Below are 19521 nucleotides of genomic sequence, written 5' to 3' on the forward strand. Positions count from 1 at the left end.
ATGAGGTGGCAGCCAGGGAAACTTGGCTTATAGAAAACCTTCCTAAGTGATTGATCATCCAGAGGAGGTGCAGCCTCAAAATAGGAATAGCTTCGTTAAGGTTTGGGTAATTTCCATGGAAACAGACAGAACTAGACTTATTTTAAAGGGGGAGGGGGCAGGGAGTGGAATGGCCTGGAAGGGGCATAATAAGGTAAGCGATATCAAAATCTTGAAGTTGGTGTGGCCGGGCGGGACGGGACAAGAGGGAGGAATGGGGGGCGGGGGTTCCCATATTTTTTTTCTTTTCTTTTTACTATTTTGGTTCACCCTGGGTGAGGTGGAGGTGGGGAGGAGATCAGGGATCGGTAAATTCTGATGTTGATGGCAAGTAAATTAGGTTCTTAGATAGCCGGTACCAAATGAGGTTGAGAAAGACATGGCCCAAGCTGGATTACAGTCATCAAGAAGTTAACAGAATCCTGTAAGAACCCCTCCAGGTCGCCTTTCAGGCCCGAGAGCATCACGCAAGAGACTCCTTCCCAGGATAGAATCTTGTTTTATGGGCGGTTAAAATGCCAACAAACAGACCCTACATCAGCAATAACCGAACAAACAGGTGCAGACCAGTAAGAAAGTTTTGCCTATGAGCTGTTTTAATTTTTGTTGCAAAGGATTTCTGGGGAGCCAAGCGGTATGTCAGAAATTAGAGCCCTGGGGCAGAACTTACAAAAACCTTTTAGCTACTTCCTTCTTCCCGGCCTCGGAAATGAAAAAACCAAAAGGTCACCCAGCGCGTCCGCCACCCAGTCAGCCCCAAGGCCAACCGTCCTCACCCCAGTCCGGGTCCTCGCCACTGGCCTCTCCGCTGCACACGGCCACCTGTTGATGCCCTCGCGCCCAGAGCCGAGTTACAAACGGCCGCTAGAGTTCGTTCTAATTCCCCAGAGCAGAGCTGGCCGGGAAGCCCCGACGCGACGCGCCTGCTAATCTGCAGGGCGGGCGGGGACTCCGCAGAGCCTCTCAGCCCTAGGCTCCCTTTGTTTTCTGGCTGCGCTCGGAGCCTCGAAACTAGCCCCCAGACCGCATGCCCTCGTCCCCGCCCAGGAGCTGCCCAAGAGCCCACAGGCTAGCCCAGGGGAAACAAGGTCCATCTGGGCAGGAATGCGCGGTGCAGACAGGTTGCCGCGTGAGATCCCGAAGTGTGCCCGGATCCCGAATTCCTTAGAGCCCTTTAGCCCAGCACTGTGGCAGGAGCGCGGCGTCCGGAATACAAGTTCATGGTTCCGAGGCCGCAGGCGAAAAGCAGCACGATCCACGGCCGCCTTTGCTCTAAGGCGCCGAGGGGAGCCAGGGGGCTGCCGCGGTGAGAGCTCCGCTCCCGCTGGGAACATTGGAGTCCTAGTTGCGAAAGCGACCCGCCTAGCTTCCGAGGGACTTCTCTGCTAGCACCGCAGGCGTGTGCATTTCTTCGAATCTGAGAATTCTAGCGAAAGCGGGCTCTACCAGAGTTTAAGTCGGCCCTTGGGGCGTCTGTTTATTGGCTCTTAAGGGAAAAAGTTCGAGGATCTTTAACCAGCCTCAGATGGAGCAGGCGGAAATCCCGGAATCTCCCCAAGCAAAAGTGATCTAACTTCAAGTCGTTATATAAGTGGGGGCTCCTTCTTCCCCTCCCTACGCCGAGCCTTCTCATTATCATTCCGGGAGTAAAATGTGTCTCGCTCAACATAGTTTAAAAATCGTTATTATTATTTTTCTGAGCCTGAAACCGGGCCAAGGCGCAGGCGGCGCACAGGGTGCGTGGTGGCCCCACCCGCGTACAGCCCCTTGCAGAGCGTCCGGGGGCCCGGGTGCCGCCAGAGCCCGGCCTGCAAGCGCGCCCTTCGGTCCCACGGTCCGCCACTCCACGTGGTCAAGATCAACAGTTTGTTGAGCTCATCAGTGACACCTTGAACTTTTCATAAAGAAAATGGGTATTGCACCGAGAGGGTTTGGCTGCGGCCGCCGCGCGGGGTCGTGCTTAATATTCAATGATCTCGCTCGCGCCTCCCCCTCCTCTTCTCGCAGAAATTCCACCGAGTCCGTTACTGGGCTCAGACTTTTAAGTTAATTTACTGCCCCCCTACCTTGGCCAGTAACCAGCGCCTTTAGGGCTAGCCTCCCCCCCCCCCCCAGCTCCTGCTTGAAAAATGACATTTCGCCGGTGTCTCCGGAGGGGGCTGAATTTCACTTTGTAACTTTCTGCGGAACCCGAGCCCGGGTGGCAGCTCGGGTGGTGGTATCGTATGCAAATACGCATGCTGACGTTACAGATCATGTGGGTTTTGGCGTAGATTCCCCACTGATCGAGGCATTTTTTTTCCCTTTTTTTTTTTTTTCCTTTTTTTTTCTTTTAAAAATTTTGGCCACCGTTCTCCGTACGGGGGCTTTTTCTGTCTGTCTGTCTGACAGGCTGGCTTTCCCCCTCTTTCCCACGGAGCCCGAGCCGGGCGCCCGGTGGGGAGTGGGGAGTGGGTGGGGGGAGCCAGCAGAGTTCCATTTTGGAACGCCCGTGCCGCGTCTCCGCGTTCCCAGCCCGGGTCCCCGCGTTCCCAGCCCCGGCGCAGGTAAGAAACTTCGCCTCGGCGCGGAGCCCCCCCAGCCGGCGCCGCCAGCCCCAAGCCCCGCACGCCGGGCGCCGGCCACTCCAGCCCAACTTTCCCACCGCCGCCGTCGCCGCCGCGGCTCCCGAAAATGTGTTGTTAATGGGACTTGGCCGGGTTTGTGATTGGAAGGGGGGTACGGAAGGGGGGGCTGTGCAGGCTCTTTTTGCGGGTGGGAGGAAATGAGCGGATACAGAGAGGGAAGGAGATTTTTTTTTTAAAGAGTTTTGATTACAAGTTTGGATAAATGGGAGCCAGAGCGAGGAGGAGGAGGAGCAGGAGGAAAAACATGTCTACGTTTCCCTATGTCGACATAAGCCACAAAAAAATATGGCGTCCGCTTTCGACAGGGCGTTACGTAGACCCGACTGTTTTTATTTATTTATTTCGTGGCCGTCTCCCTCCCTTCTTGGCCAAACTGCGGCGCTTTGTGCAAACGGGGCAGGTCCCGCGGGGACTCCACCGGGACGTGGCCCCGTCTCCGTGCGTTTTGGCAGGCGGGGGGCTGCGTGTGTCTGCTCCCCTCCCTCCCCCTCTCCCCTCGCTCCCCTCTCCCGGTGACGATTCGCCGTAATGTGGTGGCAGGAAGCATGACGCCGTGGGCCGAGGCTGCCTCTGCTCTCGTCGCTCCCAGCGGCTGCAGGCAGCGGGCGCGCAGCGCGGGCGGCAGCCGAGCTACCTGGCGGGGGCAGGGCCGGAGCGCGGCGCTGTCCTCACCCCCGCTCAGGTGCAGGGGGAGTCCGCGCGGGGCGGGGGGCCCAGGGGGGCCGCAGGACCCCCGGACCTGCTGTCCGCCGCCGGCTGGCCGGAGCCTCTGCCAGCCTGAGCCCACGTTCGCCCCCCTGAACGGCAGCTGGCGCTTTTCGTCTGCCCCACAAGAGGTTAATCTTTGTTGGTGTTGCAGCTTCTTTGTGGCTTCCCCAGGACTCGGTATCCTCGGCTTTGCAAACTTGCCCTTTTCCCAGCCGCTTTGCAGGAGGCTGCGGAGACGAAGATGAGCGGAAAGTTGGAAACCAGCAGGCATCACAGGACGGTCCCTTTGGCCTCGTAGCTGTGCTGAGCCTGGGAGGCGGAGGAGGAGGTGGAGGCGGCGGAGGAGGAGGGTTTGTCAGGCTGGGGAGCAAACTTGATGGGGAAGTCAAATTGTGATTTGTTCAGGTTTCCACCTGATTGATAGGCTTCAAAGCCAGTGGGGTCTCTACCTTCAGCTGTTTCGCGGTGGCCTTTTGTTTGTCTGGGGCGTGGAGAAGGAGGGAAGTCGATGAATAAGGACTTTCCCTCGACCCCTCCCCTTTTAAAGAGTGGTTGCTCAGCTTGGCCCCCTGGGAGACTGCCTTTTAGGCCCTGGAGTTCTTCCCCAACCTGCTCTCTGATCACTTTCTCTCTCTTAACTTACCAGATCCCCACGTCTCAGGCAGGCCCCGATGAGCAGAATGGAGGAGTTAGGAGGAGAGGATTCTTTCCCCAGCACTTCTTGAATTGCCCAGACCTCCCACAATTACCCTCTTAAAACCACACACACAAACACACACACACTTACTCACTCTCTCCTTTATATATGGCAGAAATTAATGCCTGTGGAAGTGAAGGGGGTGAGGTTCTGAGAGCTCTTCAAGATTTGAGTCAAAAGGTGATTTTCTGTTTATGAGGGCGGCGAGTTTAAGCAGTTCACTCCCAGGGCAGTAATGTCAAAAAGCGTTTGGATGACGACCGAGTGGAAATAAATATCTTGTAAAATGGCATGTTTAATAGTAAAAATAGATTAATGGAGCCGTCAAGTGGTTGAATGGGACTAGCATAAAGGTTTAAGTTTAAAGGGAAAGTTACAGAAGGCTGTATACACAGCTTCTTTTAAGGCCAGAAGGGAAAAAAAATCTACAAATAAGGCTGAAATGTGTCACTGACAATAATTGGACTGGTGATGTGTGGAAATATCATCGCTGTTTAAATGCTGTGCTCCGCGATTGTTCTCTTGTGCTCTTGTACCTTCCCTTCTAGCCAGGTTTGCTGTCAGCTAAAGGATGCACCTGAAGATCATGCTTCAGGGGAAAATGCAAGAAACCAAGATTTTGGGGCACATCAGCTGTATCAACTAATGTCCATTTAAAGGGGAAAAATACCACTGTTTGTTGGCACTGAAGAAAGGGTATTCCTGTGATGTAAGTGCAGTGTATCTTGACTTGCTGAAAGGGGGCCCCACCCCGCGTTTCTCATCCACATCAGGACCATGTGATTCAGCGGGGTGCTGTGCACTTATCAAAAGGAATCATGGCAATGTTTGATAGCAGTTGCTAACACTGTTACAGTGTGTGAGGCACAATGCTGTATATTTTACGTGCTTTATCATTTCGTTCTCACCACAATCCTGTGAGCTAAGTACTACTATTATCCTCCGTTTATGGTTGAGGAAACAGAGGCTCCAAGAGGTGAAGAAACTTGCCTGAGCGACCCGGCAAAAAGCAAATCCAGGCCTAACTTCAGAGCCTTAACCAGTCTGTTGTAGCAGCATCCAACGTCATAGTTAGAATAAAAAAGTAAAGGGTCAGGTCCAGGCAGAAAAGAGGGAACAGTAGCCACTGTCCTGAGGTCTGAACTCCAGAATTTACCTGGATTTTATTCCTTTATTCATTTATTTAGCAACTGTGGGTTGATTTCATTTATTCACTCAGCAACTATAATATTCATTATACTAATAAGAACCCATAGCCATTAAGCATTTTTGTATGCCAGGCACCATCCCACGTGCTTATGACTAGACTGTTTTGTCTTCATGACACCTCTGATGTAAGTCCTCTCATTCTCCTTTTTCTAGATGAGGAGGCACAAGCCCAGAGAAGTTAGCTAACTTGCCCAAGACCAAGCAGCTAAAAAGTGGAATGGCAGCCCCCAGAACACACGCACTCTGCCGTTGCAATGCAGAGCGCATAACCAGATGTTATGGAAACGCTGGGGAGACAGAGCCCCCCCTGGCAGAAACACAAAGCACTGCATGCTCCAGACATTATGGAGATGCTGGTGGGATATAGACTCCTTGCCCTCTAGGAGTTTGAGCTGACTGCAGGGAAGCACTCATTAAACCAAATCAAGCAGGCTTAGATAACTGCTATAATTGAGAAAACTAACCACTGTGGAAGCACAAGGAAAGGCATGATTCTTCTGCCCTGAGGGGATCACAGAGGGTCTCCTAGAGGTGGCAGCAGCTGAACTGCCCCATGAATGAAGAGGAACAATGTCTGGAGGTGTAGCCAATATCATTGCATTCAGCTGCTAGCAGCAGAATCTTGACTACCAGTGACTTAACCAGATAGGGACTTTTTTGTGTCAGATAACAATGGGGCAGGGAGTAAAGGGGGATGATGCCTCAGCTGATAGGGACGTTTTTGTATCAGACAACAATGGGGCGGGGAGTAAAGGGGGATGATGCCTCAGCTGTACCATTGGGAACCCAGACTACTTCTTTCTACTTTGCCATGCTAAGAGTGGAGGCCTTTGGCCTTAGGTTTATCATCTCGTGGTAGGAAAGTGGTTGCTACGTCTCCAGGCCTCATGTCTGCATTCCAAGAAAGAGAAAAAAGGATGAATGAGGCTCAGAGAGCTTTTACCCAGTACAGCTTCACTGCTGTATCTGGGAAGGGGCACCCCTCTCAGGGACTTCCGTCCTTAGCTCATCAACCAGAGCTGTGCTACGTGGTGACTACTGCCAGGGAAGAGCAGTCAAGTATTTTTAGTTGGACCCATTGCTGTCATGAGCAAATTGGGGTTCAACCTGTAAGGCAGAAGGGGTGAAAGGAGGAATGGTTGTTGAGTTGGCAGGGAGGGCATGTGCTGCCTAAGATGAGAAAGAAGGGCCCTGGGAGCGGTGGACAGGTACGCTGGGGAGGTGGAGACGGGGAGGCAGGGAAAGAGATGATGCCAGGCTTGGGGGTGGACCAGGAGGAGGTTGGCTTTTAATCTCTAGGTACTGGGAAACTATGGCAGGTTTCTGAAGAGGGATTGTCACGTGTTTGGGGAAGGGAAGACTGAGACTGACAGCAGAGTACCTTGTGCAGGCAAACGAGCTTAGGTCCTATTTGAAAGAAAACGAGTTCTGGAAAGTTTCAGGCCAGGGGACCCGTTTTGCCTCAGGGCAAAAAGAAGACAGTGTGCAACAAAGAAGTGAGGGATGATTTTCTTTTAGGTCCTGTCAATAAGAATCCAAACTTAACCTGATGTGAGTCAGCTGTTACAGGGAGGCAATCAGCTCGCCTTTCTGGATAATTCAGTTAGCGGGACTGGAAAAACTGGAAGGGGGTACCATTTACTCTCCAAACACTACACTTGCCTTTTTCCTGACCTTGGGGGTTCCTGGGCCCTAGCTGCAGCTCCAGCACTCATCAGCAGGACACCTTCGGCCATGACCCTCACCATTGCTTTAAATCAAGGAGATGATATGAGAGGATGCCAGAGGCCTTCCCAGCACCAGATTCCCCAGCCTGGATTCCTCCAGCAAGGGCCAGCCTCTCTGATTCTCTTTGCTCAGGGTATTACCTTTATGATTTTGAGCTATTACTTACCTCAGTTTTCTTATCTCTGAAATGGAGATCATTTTAGTAGCTGCTGTATGAGTTGTTAGGAAACATAAGAAAGTTGTAAAAAGAGTTAGCACACACCTCACATACGAATTGTGCTCAACAAATCGTCACTGCAACCACCTCAAGGAAGTGACTTTATTGTAAATTTGAGGTGCCAAGTAATTAGCATGTGTGGATTTCATCATCAATCCCAGGACGCTGACTGTCCCATCTCATTGTCATTCCCCTTCTGCCTCCCCCCACCCCCGGTACACACATGCACTCATTTTGTGGCAAGTCTGAGCAACTATTGAAATGGAAACCTGACCCTGGAATATCACAGTGAGATGCTGGTGCATTGTTCAGATACCATAATGTGCTGTGTCATAGCCACATCCAGACAGTGCAGCTCAGGAAGGATGCTTGGCTGTGCACATGCCCCTTTGATAGACAATAAGGTAGACATTATTTTCTGTAGTGACGTGATTATTTCATTTTGAACTGAAAAAAATCCTGATTCCCCTCCCCCACCCTTCTCTAATGCCCCCACCCTACACTGAACAGGTTGTGATTTTAAGAACATCCACCCACAGTCTGCTTCCTGTTCTTACACTTGTAATCATGCAGTTAAGAGGGGCTGATTGGCAGTGGTGTGTGTGTGTGTGTGTGTAACAGACCCCAAGGAGAAAAACAGTCCTGACAGCGGTATATCAGTTTCCACCCAAACTTTAAAATGGAATAGAGACACCAGGGCCAGAACCTGTTTTCTTGCTGATACCTCTCTTTACCCCCTGGTGGACAATAGTTACCTGTTAAAAGCCACAGTTCACACCCTTTCTTCCTCTTTCTCTCCACCCTACTCCCTAACATTAGAAACACTTAGTGGAGATTAATCTTATTACACAGTGTTTCACTGCAATGGTATTTAACACATAACAGAATCTGCAGTGAATGAAATTCTTGTGCTATTGATCCATAGGGGATCAATATGAAGGAATGTGAGCCAGGCATTCATTGTGGTGTAAGAGATTTGTGATATATTTAGGGATGCACATACCTAGTTTGGGATGGAAGAGCGGGAAGCCCACGCTGAGTTTATCTTTCTGAGAGAAATCAGCAAAATCCAGGGACCATTTCCTGTCAAGTTCAGGGTCAGAGAATAGATTCATGGATCTCTGGGGCTTCAGGGAGTAGCCAGATTGAGTTAGCTCTTTCTTTGGAAGGAAATCTCCCTGTTGGGGGCCCAGGGGCCACTTGTGAGAGACAGAAGGAACCTACTATTGAGGCAGAGAAGAAGAAAGTTATGAATGAGAGTTCCTGGGCTACAGCCTCTCCTTGTCCTGGTTGGATGCCTGCAACTGCAGCTGCTGGGCTCAAAAACATCTGCAGAAAACTGAGGAAGGACCAAAAGTCTTAAGTTAAGGAGGCAGCGGCAGGCACTCATGCATGCCTGTGTACGCTGTGCAGAGGTGACCGTTTAAACCAGTGTTGCAGAAAGACTCAAGAAAAACACTCCTCAGCAGGCCTGACATTTATGCCCCCATAGCCATCTCACCCCCCCCCCCCCCCACAGCCTGGTACACTCTGGCTGGTGAAACTGAACAAATACAAAGCTCCCTACACAACCAGATGCACAAAGCTCCCCATATACTCAGATACAGCACAAGCACACGGTGTTCACCATGTTAAGAACAGCAACAGCCCCTGAAAAAGTAAGCACCTACTATGTGCTAGGCACTCTGCTAAACACTTTCCCTTCACGGTGTCATTTAATCTGACCCTGAGGAGTAAATTGAGAGTGGCCGTGTAATTCCACTTAAAAGGTAGGAAAAATGTGTTAGCATGGTGGCTCACACCTCTAATCCCAGGACTTTGGGAGGCTGAGGCAGGTGGATTGCTTGAGCTCAGGAGTTCGAGACCAGCCTGGACAACATGGTGAAAACCCATCTCTACAAAAAATAAAAAAGTAAAAAATTAGCTGAGTGTGGTGACACACACCTGTAGTCCCAGCTACTTGGGAGGCTGAGGCAGGAGGGTCGCATGAGCCCGGGTGGTCAAGGCTGCAGTAAGCCATGATCACGTCACTGCACTCCAGCCTGTGTGAGGGAGCAAGACCCTGACTCAAAATAATAAAAAATTAAAAAAGATAGGAAACTAAAGCTCAGAGGGGTTAAGTACTTATTCAAGGTCACAGAAAGAAGGTAGCAGAGACAGAATTCAAACTCAGCTCAGTCTGATTCCAGAGCTTTCTGATATTGTACTTAAGTCTTCTGGAGGCCTGGCCCACATCAGCCTGGAAGAGGTGTGGGGAGAAGGGACGGTTTTAGATCGTGCTTCAGGATAGTCTGATTGCTTTTCTGATAAGGGGTATAGAGGTGCATGCCTGCCTGCATGAATGTGCGTGCACGTGTGCGCATGAGAGTTTAGTCAAAACAGGAGAGCATTACAAATCCGCGCCTGTTATCTACAGCTGCCCCAAACCACCCCTCCTCAAAAGAGGCCACTGTAAAGCTTCTATTAGTGTCTCCAAAAGAACATTCTCCAGGGGCATTGCGCCCTCCGCCCTCTCTTCCCCGGATCAGGAGGGAAGGAATCCCCGTGGGCCAAAAGCTGCAAAGTTGGAGCTGGAGGAGAATCTGGGTGCTCCTTTCAGGATGCAGAGTGGCCTCGCCAGCCAATGGGGGAAGGGGGTGGAGGAAGCAGGCAGAGGGAGGGTGGAGAATGGCTGTGTTGCTGTTTTTATACAATAAAAGAGGATCATTGTAATTGGGAGCCTTTGAATCATAACACGTCTGCCTATGGCTCTCCCCAGCTGCAGAGCCATTTAGTTAAATAGCGCACAGAAAACTCCTTTCAGCTGATATTACGTTCCCGCTGTTCTTAAAATATGAGACTGGGCTGAATTGCTCTAAGGACAAAGCCATCTCAGGCGCCACCCCCCCCAGCCCCTGGGTGTACCCAGAACCCCCCAGGGATCTCCATAGCCTGTGGAGGAGGAAGTTTAGAATTTCTTTTCATTTGCATGGCACCCTGTCTTTTTGAAAATAGATTAAGGTATTTGCACACAGCCTGGTTAGAGCTGGATGTCATAGTGAAGTTGTTTGTGGCAGTGGTGGTCTGGAGGGAGTAGGGAGAAGCCAGGAGGCCAGGAGGCCAGAAGGCCAGCACTGGTGGTGATGGGGTGTGCCTTTGCTTTTGTGTAGGGGACGCAGAGAGGTAGATAATGCAGGGACGTGAACTGACAGTTAGAAGCTGGAGAAAGAGACTGCCCTCTGGCCAAGACATTTAGGGGAAAAGATGGGTTCCAGGCAGGAGAGGATTGAAGTGCCAGCTCTCCCCTAAGCTCTCCTAATAGAGAACTCTGAGGTTTCATTATCTTGTAGAACTGCCTGTTACTTTCTTCTGGGGAACTTTGTGCTAGAGAATTGATTCTGAGCATGTGGTGAATTTCTGCCAGAGACACGTAGTCCAGGAGAGCCCGAAGACTTCACGTTATTTCCAAGAACCAGGACTCTTGGACAGAAAGAGCCACAGAACGGAAACAGTCTTGATCACTTCGCAGTTAATGGTAAACATTCTAAAGAACAGAGAACTTGCATTTGACAGTGTGAACTTGGACAGTGCCTGACTTTGGCGCTTTTAGAATGGGATTTATGGATTTCCTGGTACAGGATATATAATGTCCTCTGGAATCACTGAAAGAGGATTTTGAGAGGATGAGTCTAATAGCAACATGGTGAATTGGTAGGATCCAGGAATGCTCTAGCTGAAAAAAATTTTAGGGATCACGTAGCCCAGCTTGAGGAAACTGAGGCCGGGAAAGGTAAGATAATTGGCCCAAGGTTATACAGTCCTATGGGCATGTATTATTTTTCTTCTTCTCTACAGTCTAGCTAAGGCCCTTCTGTTTCCTGGGCCAGCCAGCTCATCACAGCATCTTCTCTCCCCGCTTCCATTCCTCTTTCCAGTCAGCACTCACTGAGCGCCTGCCAGAGGAAGAAAACAATGTTCCTGCCTTCAGGAAGGTCACAGTCATTGGCACTTAGCCACAACACCTGCTGCCCATCCTCATGCTAGCCCTCACTGACATCACAAGCACAATTCTACATGCATTTTGTGGGTGTGCTCGGATAATCCTAAGAGAGGTTGGGATTCTGTTTTGTTTTTGTTGTTGTTGTTGTTGTTTTTGAGACAGAGTCTTACTCTGTCACCCAGGCCAGAGTGCAGTGGTATGATCTCAGCTCACTGCAACCTCCGCTTCCCGAGTTCAAGCGATTCTGCTGCCTCAGCCTCCCAAGTAGCTGGGACTACAGGTGCATGCCACCATGCCTGGCTAATTTTTGTATTTTTAGTAGAGACAGGGTTTCACCATGTTGGCCAGGCTGGTCTCGAACTCCTGACCTCAAGCAATCCTCCTATCTCGGCCTCCCAAAGTGCTGGGATTACAGGCATCAGCCACCATGCCTAGCCCAATGTTGAGATTCTGTTATCCCCATTTAACAGACAGGAAAGTACAAAGTGGGGAAGTCCTTTATCCAAGAGTTCTGGAAGCCAGACAGGCTTATGCCACACCTGATGTTCATCAAGCCTAGGCACATTTAACCCCTCCTGCCCTCCATGCACCTATAGCTCCAGCAAAAGGGCTGTGGTCCCTCCTTCATGGATTAGAACCTGTGGCTGAGCCACAGCCCAGCACGGAGGATAACAGCAAGGATGGGTGTGCATTCAGGGTCTTCCTCTGCCAATGGTCTTCCTCACCCATGATTTCCCCCAATTTATTGGATGCTTCAAGTATCCTCACAGTGTAGCCCATGTCATTTGCACAGCAACCCTACAGTGTAGTTAATACGAAGGTCAGAGCCAGAACTCAACACAGGTCTTTGGAATCCAAGACTTGAAGAGTTTCACCCACATCAGGCAGTTGCCTGCAACAGTCGCTGCAGCCAGAGTAGCTGATTGGGAGACTTGTGTGGGCACGGGCAGGTCACTTAGAGACACAGGATCTTGGGTGACTGCTCACTTTTGTTCCCCAAAGTCCCCCTAAAAATAAAGGCACTTCAAGGGAATTTAGGCAACCTTTAAGTGAGCAACAGATACTTATTTGAGCATAATAATAAGGGTTAAGATGATGTATAGGGGCCAGGCATGGTGACTCACACCTGTAATCCCAGCACTTTGGGAAGCCGAGGCCGGTAGATCACCTGAGGTCAGGAGTTCAAGACCAGCCTGACCAACATGGTAAAACCCCATCTCTACTAAAAATACAAAAATAACCGGCCGTGGTGGCACATGCCTGTAATCCCAGCTACTTGGGAGGCTGAGGCAGGAGAATTGCTTGAACCTGGGAGGGGGAGATTGCAGTGAGCTGAGATCGTGCCACTGGACTCCAGCCTGGGCAACAGAGTGAGACTCCGTCTCAAATAAATAAATACATAAATAAGATGATGTATAGGATACTCTCAGGCATTGTGCAATGCTGTGCCATAGGTATTATCATTAGCCCTATTTTCTAAAATAGTATAATGGAGATATAACTTATGTACCCAAGCGTCACCCACTTTAAGTGCACAATTTATTGACTTTTAATATATTTACAAAATTATGTAACCATTACCACAGTGTGACTTTAGAACATTTTTATCACCCCAGAACGAGACTCTGTGTACCCATTAGCAGTCACTCTCCATTTCCTTTTTCCACTCCCCACCCAACTTAGCCCAAGCCCTACACAGCCACTAATCTACTTGCTGTCTCTGTAGATTTGCCTTTTCTGGACATTTTATATAGGTGAAATCATATACCATGTGGTCTTTTGTCTGGCTTCTTTCCCTTTTGAGGTTCATCCACGTTGTAACACGTGTTAGTATTTTGTTCCCTTTTATATCGTGTTGTGTGGATATACCACATTTTGTTAGCCATTCATTAGTTGGTAGACAATCGGGTTGTTTCTGCTTCATGGCGATTATGATGCTGCTGCTGTGAACATTCCTATACAAGTCTTTGTTTAGAGATATGTTTTCATTTCTCTCAGGTAGATACCCAGGAGTGGAATTGCTGGGTCGTATGGTAACTCTATGTTTAACTTTTTGAGAAACTGCCAAACAGTTCCCCAAAGTGGATGCATCATTTTTGTGTTCCCACCAGCAGAGTATGAGGGAGTTCTGATTTTGCTGCATCTCTGTCCACCCTTGGTATTGTCATTAGCCCTATTTTACAGGTGAGGGAACCGAGGCACAGAGAAGGAAGGGTCCCATGGCTAGGGTGGAGGAGCAAGACACACACACCTGAGTGGTCAGTGGACTACCCAGGGCCAGGACTAGAGAAAAGCAAATGAGGTACCCAGCGTGCAAAATTGAAGTTGACACCCACTCTCAGGTTCATACAAGTGCAGGGTGGCACCTGAGAGTGTGTCCTTAAATTTCACTTCCTGGGTAACTGATTTGCAGCGTACCTCACCCTGCTCCAGGCCCTGCCACCACCCTGCTCCTGGTGTATAGGGCACTGTGCTCACTGTTGTGGGGGTGAACACAGAGATGGCCACACCGCTGCCCTTCCCTGGAGGTACTCAGTCTGACCAGAGAACCCATGCATCTGCAGCCCCCATAGCTAGACTGGCTGGACTTGCAGAGCCTGAGTCACTGCTCACAGGGTTGCTGTGAGAATTACAGGGGATCATATCTGTGAAGCACTTAGCACAGTGCCTGGCATTACGCATGCCCCAGAAGTGCTGGCTGGTGTCATTGTTGTCATTGGCATATGTCTGACCTTACCTCCTGTGAGGATGCCTCTAAGTCCCTATAGGTTGAGGGACATCCTTATGCCTTTCGTCTGTGATGGGTGGCCCCATTCTATCCCATGAAAGGAGAGGCCATCACCCAGGGACCAGGAAGTGGCCTAGGATGAAGGAAACTGGACATCCAGACCCTCCTCAGCCCCACTGATCTTGACCTGGGCATTACAAGTCCCAGCCACAGAGCCCAGCACTGGCTCCAGTTGAGCTCAGGGGTTCTGCTCTGGGCTGTAGACACTCCATGCCTGGCTCTGTTATCTCCAAAGCCAGAGTGCATTGCCGTGCTCCCCACACATGAGAAAACACCTGCCAGATGATACTTGGGGCAGCCATGGTGAGCCAAGCAGGGGCCCTATCGTGGCGTTTTTTGTAACCAGCTTAGTCTGCTGGTCCTCAAGGGTTCAGTTCAGGGAAGGGAGGACTAATTGGTCTGTCTTAGAAGATTTGGGAAATCGACTTTGAGAACTCTAGATGAATAACAGATGTGTTGGTTACAAAAATGGTAGAAATGATGAGAGCCTTCTTTCCAGTTTGGTCAAAGGCTACGTAGATTCCGCACATGGCTCAAATGGACTCACCCCTCTTAATCACAGAAGCTCAGGAGGCCCTACCTCTGGGAAAGACTGCTTGCTGGCAGGGCCATGGGACCAATGGCATCAGACCTCCTATTGCCGCTCTCCCCAGCCCTGTGCACACACCATGTCCTGGCACCCACCTGCTGGCACACCCTCAGTGTGGGCCATCTGTGCTGTAAGGTCCCCTGTTGGGAGATAGCTTTTGTCTTATGCTATCCACCAGTCATTGTACGTGTGGGTTGGTGCTATGATGAGTCCTTGAGTTTGCTGAACTCTGGAGCTTTATGCTTGGATTCTCACCTCCCTACCCTGACCCCCTGCCACCTGAGCACCTGAGAACCCAGCTTTCACTGAATGATTGCTCAATAAATAGTTGTTATATTGATACATAGAATTTAAGGAAAGAGAGTCTGGGTATGTTGAAATAGGAGTATGACCTCATGTTGGTCCTGACTGCACAAAAGTGAATAGAAACTCTTCCAGAGGTGACTTTTTTTTTTTTCCATCTGTTTTCTTTTTTTTCATATTTTATTTTTCTAACAAGAGGGAAGGAGGAAGTCTTATTGGAAGGAATACATATTGTGTCATCTGTCACCAACCTCTCCCTTCCTCCACGCTACTGAGGTTCTAAAACACCAAATTTGTTCATGTTTCACTAACCGCCTAAAAACCTCTCCTGGTCACTGCTTTCCTAGGGGTCAGAAACCCAAATGCTTTCAAGAGCTTTGCAGGTAGCATAAAAGAGTAAAGGGGTCAAGTGTAGAATAGTAGGAAGCAGTGGGAGTGGGTCAGACTAGAGAGCATATCTCCAGTCTAAAGATATTTAGATTTTTTAATGGACTCTCCAGTCCACTACAGACTTCCCATTATAATTTCTGACCCATAGGATCAAGTCCACATTCATGACCCTAGCATGGTAGCTCTTTGAGAGCTGAGCTCTACCCACCAGGCATGTTTTGCTCTAAAAACTTCCACCCCTGCCACATACCCCACACTTCAGTCATATCAGACTGACCCCTGAACCCCAAATGCACTGTCCTCTTTCCCCTTTCATTCCTTCTCTTCAGAAAGACTCCTGTAGTTCCTTCTTCCCAGAAAGAATGTCCCCAAACTTAGCAAAACCTACTTTTTTCTACTCTAGAGATATTTGTTCTCTCCTCTAAGAGGCCAGTGTACCATGGAAATAACCTGTTAGAAATCTTAGCTGATGGATTTTGATCTGTTTGTACATCTACATCCCTGAAATACTATGAGCCACTCCTCCACCCCAAGGGAAAGCTTCCTGTTTGTCTCTGTGTTCCCAGCACCAGCACAGGGCTGGCCCATTTCATAGGCTCGAAATGAATGTCTGTGCAATGACTGGATGGTTACATGAATGAGGAAGTGGCTCTCACTACAGCCTATAGGGAGTTCTAGGCTCCCGAGTTGGCACAGGTGCAGAATGAGTTGTTGCTCGCTGCTGCCCCTGGTGGCAGGTCGTTGCCAGAGCCTGGAAGGACGGCCGCTGGACTATTTTATTTATTTATTTATTTATTTATTTATTTATTTATTTGACTATTTTAACAGGAAGCATTCAAGGCAGTGTCTATCCCAGGCCAGCTTTGTCCCAAGTTCAGGCGCTCTTGGCCTATCTTGGCCAACCTGCCTGCCTCCCTGGCCTAGCCATGCTCCCTTGTCTGGACCCCTGGCCTCTGGGCGCAAGCTGGGTCCACTTCCTCCCTTGAGCTTGGCCTTATCCCTTGTTTCCTCTTGGGAGTACCATCTCCACCTTCCTTCGTGGCACAGAGAGCAATATCACAACTGTCCTTGCAGGATCTTTCTCCTACTTCCAATAGTAAACTTTTTTTTTTATAGAGTCTGAACTTGCGACCAAATGGTATTTTAATGGTGGTAGGAAGGCAGGATGTAAATGTGTTAAGTGTCAGCCATGGAACCAAGCGTGTTGTATACTATACCTTGTTTTATATTATTTAATCCCAACTACCCCCTTTGGTAGAAATTTTTGTACTCATTTTACATATGAGGAAATTGAGGCTTCAAAGAAATTAACCTGCCTGAAAGGCAGGTGCAGGCTGGGCAGGGGGTTCCTTGGCAAATTCCTGGATTTGAAGCCACGTCTCAGTGACATTTGAGACCATATACTTGCCCTGTCACATTGTTGGACTGTTATGTAAAAGACATTAAGATTCTTTGTTAAGGCTGGGCGCAGTGGCTCACGCCTGTAATCCCAGCACTTTGAGAGGCTGGAGTGATCACCTGAGGTCAGGAGTTTGAGACCAGCCTGGCCAACATGATGAAACCCCGTCTCTACTAAAAATACAAAAATTAGCCGGGCATGGTGGTGGGCACTGCTGGAGGCTGAGGCAGGAGAATCACTTGAACCCAGGAGGCAGAGGCTGCAGTGAGCCGAGATCGCACCACTGCACTCCAGCCTGCACGATGGAGTAAGACTCCATCTCAAAAAAACAAAAACAAAAACAAAAAAAGATTAAGTCCTTTAGCAAGTAGGATATGTAGACACTGGCCCTGTCTTCCCTGCTAGAGTTTAAGATTTTGCTTATGAGGCTTATGAGAGACCGCAAACCGGAACTAGTAATGGCAGCATCTTTTTCCTTTCCCTTTGGAGGCACTCCTTGGCACTAACACAGCCTCTAATAGCCTCTAATCTAACAGGATTCCTGAATCCAGGCCCACAAAAACACAGCCTCTCATCCTCAAGACCCTGTCCTCTTGCAGTTTTGTCACTAGTGAGATGGTGGGATTATTAAGATTTAGTAAATCTTAAATCTTAGTGTGCCATCTTTTGTAACAGGAAAATGGGCTCGGGATCCCACTCTAATATTTGTGTGTGCACATGCCCATGCTTAAGTAATAGAGAGTAGCAGACCATTCTGTAACAACTGTGTGTAGGGGAGAAAACCTAGTTTCCTTTCTTTCCCTTTTTAGGTTCTTTGTGGAGACGCTGTCCTGAAAACAAAAGTCAGATTAACAGAAGAAAAACAACCAAATGTTTATTAATGCATGCTCTGCCCATCACGTGGGAGAGGCCTTAGTTTAAAAGTATCAAAGTGGTGGCTTAGGGACCTTACTTAAATAGTATTTTAACAAAGAGCCATAAATCCTGTATAGTGACAAGACAAAGAAGAGAGCAGTTCTAGTCTTTGAAAAGGCGGGAAAATGTGGGAAGACAGTAAAATCTGTTCCCAGATTCCTCGGGTGCCTGCTGGTGCCTCCTTTGGGCTGCTAAGTCCGTGCTGTCTCCAGTAAGGAAAGATTTGTGTCCTCCCATCAGGCAGTTGCAGGCTGGGCATTGTCAATGTCTTTCACTTAACAATCCTCAGTAGTTTGGAGAAAAGTATTTTGGTTTCCTTCAGGTGCAGGAAACCTCTGGGATAGGCATTGGATGAGATATGTGAGTAGTCAGGTTAGGCTAAGCTATGATACGGTGATAGGTAAACCCTGATATCCCAGTGGCTTCATAAGGCAGAGTTTATTTCTTCCTTTCATGAAGTCCACTGAAGGACTACAGCTCTGTAAGGCAGCTTTCCTCCAAGCTGTGACTTGGGGATCCATGCTGCTAAAATTCTGTAGCCACTTCGTTTGAAACAACTGGCTTTCAGGCTGCTGGAGGGGAGGAAGAGAAAAGGAAAGGGATACATACCCACTTTCTAAAGTTGCCACTTCCGCTCACACAACCCCGCATAGCTGCAAGGAGCCTGGAGACTGTGGGGGAAGCACATGACCGTCGGACCAGTAGTGCCTGTTTCTGCCCAGAGAACCTTGGGCTGGCTGTGCAGCTTCAGCAAGCATTGTGCCCTGTTTTCTCTTCCGCTCAGCAAGGCAACCAGTTTCCCTTTTACCTCTAATAGGATTCCTGAATCCAGCCCCACAAAGAGTTTCAGGGCAAAGCCCAGACCCGAACAGAAGCTTCCTGACACTTAGTCCAGTACGGTCTTTGACACTAAGGACAGCGCTCAATTGTCCCTCCCAACGGGATGTGGAGGAGCAGTCCTGGGCTCTGAACGGCCACCCAGACATTCAAAAAAAAAAAAAAATTTCTTTTGCAGCCTATTTGCTTTTCTTACATTTTGTAGGATACCATTACAATTTGGTTTTACATTGAGCATCCAGTCTGGCATAAAGAAAATTAACATTTAATGAGCCTCTAATTACTGCCAGCACTAATGATACTGAGCATAACAATAGTCATGCTAATGGCTGACAGTTACCAGGAGGGTTCAGCGTGCCAGGCCGATTCTCAGAACTACACGGATTAATTAATCTGTATACTCCGCCCAACCCCTCTGGGAGGGCGTCCCTGTTGTTCTCCTCCTGAGAGAGGCCTGATTATCTCTATGGAATAGAAAAGGAAACTGAGTCTCAGAGAAGTGAAGCAACGCAGCGAGGAAGGGGAAGAGCTAGACTGGTCTTGCTGATTCTAAACCCAGCACTGGAGGGTGCGAGTATGTTGGGGGATACAGAAAAGGCCAGCGCTTGAAAGCTTTCTGTGTATTCTGCTACGCCTGTACATTCGGGGTATGTCAGAAGTGTTAGGGATGCCGGACACTTTGTTCATTCCTGCAGGAAATATTCAAGCCTCTACTATGTGTCAGGCACCGTGCTGATCAGGAGGGACCCTACAGTGCTGAGGGAGATAGTGCTTTCAGTCTAGACTGGTTTATTCTCCATTGAAGTTCCTTGATTTTTAAAAATATCATTTAAAGATAGCTGCAGAACTTTGATCTCACATCCTGCCAGAGAATGGTGGTGCACTGGAATTTTGGCTCTGAATACATTGCACGGGGCAGATGGACTCAACTCAAAAAGTAAGGACCCGGCCGAGCACGGTGGCTCACACCTATAATCCCAGCACTTTGGGAGGCCGAAGTGGGCGGGTCACTGGAGGTCAAGAGTTCAAGACCATCGCGGCCAACATGGTGAAACCCTGTCTCTACTAAAAATACGAAAATGAGCTGGGCATGGTA

The 19521-nt window shown here is 49.2% G+C and overlaps 1 protein-coding gene across 3 annotated transcripts in view; it reads left to right on the plus strand.

The window, feature by feature from the left end:
• The first annotated feature begins 2220 nt into the window (after positions 1 to 2220).
• Positions 2221 to 19521, plus strand: part of ZHX2 (zinc fingers and homeoboxes 2) — a 191607-nt gene continuing 174306 nt past the window's right edge. For all 3 annotated transcript variants that reach the window (XM_008001457.3, XM_038000184.2, XM_008001455.3), the window contains exon 1: positions 2221 to 2585. The gene's annotated coding sequence lies outside the window, so the exon portion shown is untranslated. The remainder of the gene's footprint in view (positions 2586 to 19521) is intronic.

This window comes from Chlorocebus sabaeus, chromosome 8, assembly GCF_047675955.1.
Source record: "Chlorocebus sabaeus isolate Y175 chromosome 8, mChlSab1.0.hap1, whole genome shotgun sequence".
NCBI classification, from domain to species: Eukaryota; Metazoa; Chordata; class Mammalia; order Primates; family Cercopithecidae; genus Chlorocebus; species Chlorocebus sabaeus.